This window comes from Nicotiana attenuata, chromosome 12 (genome assembly GCF_001879085.1).
Source record: "Nicotiana attenuata strain UT chromosome 12, NIATTr2, whole genome shotgun sequence".
Classification (NCBI taxonomy): Eukaryota; Viridiplantae; Streptophyta; class Magnoliopsida; order Solanales; family Solanaceae; genus Nicotiana; species Nicotiana attenuata.
Window position 1 is genome coordinate 45,914,901 of NC_032000.1, and position 5,032 is coordinate 45,919,932.

The following is a 5,032-nucleotide window of genomic DNA, read 5'->3' on the forward strand; positions in this document are numbered from 1 at the left end:
GGGGGGGGGGGGGGGGGGAGAAAGTACGTAATTTGTGGGGTTGGTATATTTATTTTGGTGTATTTAATTAACTACTAATTGTAATTAAGCAACTCGTCCACTTTCAAGTCCCGGGGTGGGGTGGGATGGGGGTGGGGGGGGCATGATATCGACTAGCTACTTAGAAAAGTTTAATCTTATATACTTCTTGCGGTTCAATTTATTTGATCCTTTTCGGAGTATAATGATCAAATTGATTCATTTTTTGCGTGATTTCAGACATATTTGAAAACTAAATAAAAAATATAAATAAGTCACAGTAGTTAATAATTAAAAATATTTATAATATAGTCAAAGAAAATCTTATTTGACTCCCCAAATAGTAAAAATATTCATTCTTTCTTAAACATGCATACAGAGTATTTGGTTAGGGTAAAAAAGATTGTACGCTATCAAGTCACCCAAAAAATATGCAAAGCTATTTTAAATATGAAATTTGTAATCTTAAGACAGAAATTATTTGCTACAATAGATAAATATAATTTAATGATGTAAAAAATCCTTACATTGATGTTGTATTAACTTAAACTCTAGTTAGAACTATGAGTTAATTGATGTTTTTGGTAATTATATTTAAAGAGACAATATTAACTAATTTGGATAAGTGGAGTTTCAAATTTGCAATAGGATGTAACATCTAAATTATGTAGGACAATGAGCAATTTCGTAACTAGTTATATACTTCATTCAATTTTTGAAGTATGTTCATTGTATAGTCGTGCATAAATTGGCGTATAATTTTTTAATATTTGACTTGAAAATATGAAATGCACATAATAAATGAAGGCGATTAATTTAACGGTAGAAAATTAATTCTCATGATGTTATACACATTCTAAGAAAGTTCCTACAATAATACAAAAACTCTATGTAGTTTAAATATAATATATACCATAAATTATATTTTTCATAAATCATTCATCTGACTCACTGACTGTGTGATTTTTAAATACAAAATCAATCAAAAATTTTAATTGGTGATGTTGGGTCTCATGATCTGTTAGCAATTAATATATACAGCTGCTACAACAATTTTTAAATATCTATGCACGTATGTGTATATAATGTATATAGTCCTTTTTCTTTCATTTTTTTTCTCTTCAAATTGCATTTCAATAAGGATAATTAGATTCCAACCCCATGTTAGGGTATTTAGTATCATGAGTTGGCTTGAGGTACGCATGTTTTTTCTAGAAAGACATGAAATAAGTACACACGTGTAAGGGCTTTACCAAAGAGAAAAGAGAACAATGGAAAGGAAGAATTATTGAGAGGGGAACTAAAGCTTTGGAAACTAAAGTTTGGAGAGGCTCTTTCTAAAATATATCAGTTGGAGAGATTGTATTACTACGGTGTAATAGCTCAACACACTAGTAATAGTGTTTGCTTTGGGCTTAGGCTGACACAATTTTTAAATGCACCACTAGAGTCTAAGCTTATTTACTTATATGCATAACATTTCTTCCGTGTTTTGTCAATATAAAATTCGTGTAAGGTGCCACATATGTAATAATCCAGCCCACTAGAGATATTATACCTGCAATCTATGATGGCTGATAAGGTAATGAAATAATGTGAACGTAAGGTTAGCTCTGGAGTCCTGTGTGACAAGAGAGTGCCACTGATACTCAAAGGTAAGTTCTATAAAGCGGTGGTTAGAGCGGCCATGATGTATGGGGCTGAGTGTTGGCCTGTTAAGAACTCACATATCCAGAAGATAAAGGTAGCAGAAATGAGGATGTTGAGATGGATGTGCGGGCACACTAGGATGGATAAGATTAGGAATGATGATATTCGGGAGAAGGTGCACGTGGCTCCCATTGATGACAAGATGCGGGAAGCGAGACTCAGATGGTTCGGACATGTTCAGAGGAGAAGCCTAGATGCTCCGGTAAGGAGTTGTGAGCGGTTGATTGTGGAGGGCACGAGAAGAGGTAGAGGGTGGCCTAAGAACTATTGGGGAGAGGTGATCAGGCAGGATAGGCGAGGCTTCAGATTTCCGAGGACATGACACTTGATAGGAAGATGTGGAGGTCGAGTATTAGGGGTGTAGGTTAGGAGGTAGTTGAGTCTTGCCTTACTTCGTACCTTTGTGACTAGTCTGGTAGGGGCTTTGTCTAAGATAGCTAATGGCAATGTTGTATCTTACTATTTCGCTTTTCAGTGTATGACCTATTTACTAGCTATTGCTTTTGCTTTGCATCTTTCTTCTGGATTTCATATTGTCCTTATTTTTCCTATGATTTTCGTGATGCTACTAATAATGTCTCCTTTTGTCTTTTTGTTTTCTTGAGCCGAGGGTCTTTCGGAAACAGTCTGTCTGCTCCTTCGGGGTAGAGGTAAGATCTGCGTGCACACTAACCTCTCCCAGACCCCACTAATTGAATTTACTGAATTGTTGTTGTTGTCGATATTATATGATTTATCTAATTTCAAAAAAGAAAGTGGTGATTTAATGCGTACTTATGTAGTCCATTCATACCTTTATCGTTAGCAAATCGTCTTGCATTTTGTCCTGCGACTAACTGAGCTCCATTGAAATGGATGTACTCCATCTCCGTGTGTCTACATTTTTGAGGAAAAAGGATCTGAATCCTCAAGTTTTGAGTATGATTTAAAATTACCCTCAGTTTAAGTTGACTCCATTATGAGTCAAATTAAATCAAGATTTTTCCTAACGATAAGCGTGATGTTAAACCAAACGCTTAACCCAAATAGCCGTGCACCCAACTGCTTAAACTAAAAATAGCCGATGAAGGTATAATATATGCATAATTTATGTATTATATATGTATAATTGTGTATAATCAATGTATAAACCATGTATATGGCTAAAAAAAAAAATAAACAATGAATATAGACGGCTATTTATATAAAACTCCCTTGTCTAATTTCGTATAATACCCCAACAAAAATTAAGCATTTTTCCTATGTAATATATATCATGAGAGAAGTATGTCACGTACATTATTGCCTAGGTTAGATATTCACTAATTTATGCCCCAAGTTGTATTTCTTAAACTTCATTCTCCTTTTTATTTTCTTTTTCTATTTCTTTTTCTTTTTGCGCTGAGGGGAAAGGGACAAAAAATTGGTTGTACGGTTATCACATGGGGCAACCATAATCTAAGGGGACTACAAACGTGGCTTTGTGGATAAATTTTAGGGACTTGTTGGGAAGTTGTTTGCTTTTAATTTTTATAATTATTTTAATAATTATAAGAATTACTTAATTATTGTTATGTTAGTTAAAGTATTGAGATAATTAAATCAATATTTAATGCCAGCATGTGTGTTGCACCCATGGGCCATGGCCATAGAAAAAATTACATATTAAAAATTGTGAATTATTAATCCAAAAATTATTTCATTGCGTAAGGAAATCTTAACCTTCACCTAACCAGTATATCGGACAAGCTTCACTGCCCTACTATTATTTTTTCTTTTATAACAACTATAATCAGATATTAAAAGGTTTTTAATTTTCACTGCCCTAAATAGGTAATTAATTGGCTATGATTATATAACTATCAAGGAAACATCCTTATTACAGTATTATAATTATTAGTAAAGATATCATTTGAAAGTAGTTATATTCAAATAAAGTGGGATTAGTTTGATCAATAATCAAAGTGCATGTGATAACTTCCTCATACCATATAATTTTCATAATTTCTTGGTTATTGCCACAATATTAGGTAGTGCTGGTAGCTCAAACTCCTCATAATGTATACCTATCCTTTTATGTTTTTTCACTCTGTATCTGGTGTCTACATTGGAGCCCGACTATATTCGAATTCGTGCCGAAAAGTTTTGCAACCGCTCCCTAATAAACTCGACTTCATAACAGTACTTGAACCCGAGACTTTTAGTTAAGAATAAGAGAGCACTTACGATTCCACTATCCTTATTGGTAATGTATACCCATGGGAGGATCCATAGTCCAGTGTATGGGGCACGTGAACCCATGGTCTTTCCGTCAAACTAGGTATTTTATGTACATATTTTTTTTAGAATGATCCAATATTACCTACTGACACCCATGCTCCAAAAAGAGTAAATGATGCACTTGGTTTAATGCTAAGTTATTTACTTAGAGGAGTATGGATTAATTCCCACTTAGTACTTTTATTTTTCTCCCTTTTTTAGTTGTGCACCCATATTATAAAAATCCTTGATCCGTCTCTTTGTATACCCAACTTGAAGAGATAAAAAAAAGGTATATATGTAATGAATAATGTGTAATTAAATTCTTGTACTTGAATCTACTTGATTCTCTTATAATTATGGAATTTATCATTGGCCGTTGATTCCCTTTTTATGCAAGAAAAGATAAGTTTTTCTCGTTGCTAAAGATTAGAAAGAGAGGCCCCATATATTTGGATGTACATCAAATCTTGGAAAATACACTACAACTACTTGATTTTACTTTTCTTGAAATACTTCCAATATAATGGCAAAAGGTGAAGATATCTCTGATTGCTTAAACTTGAATTTTATGTTTTTGACAACTAAAATACCAATGTAATTTAAGTTTTTCAATTTACAAATGTCATAATCCAAAAAATAGGTCATGACCAATTAATGCATAAGGTCATACATCTTTTTAGCAAGCCTAATCATGTAATGGAAATTTTCTTAAAATTTCACATAACTTCACCCCATAACATGTCGCAAATTACCTTATTATATATAAAAAAAATCCAATAATGTCATACTAGCTCGATAACTCAATTTGGCGTTGAGAGCTAGCTCACTTGGTGAGTTTTCTGCCTTCCGCAGTTGAGTCGGAAGATTCAAACCCTATCAATAGCGTAACATCTCTTATCCGCATTCACATAAGTATATGATTATGCTAGCTTCAACCTATATAATAACACATCTAATAAACCTCAAGAAACAAATTCAATAGAAGCAAATATATATATATATATATATATATATATATATATATATATATATATATATATATATATATATATATATATATATA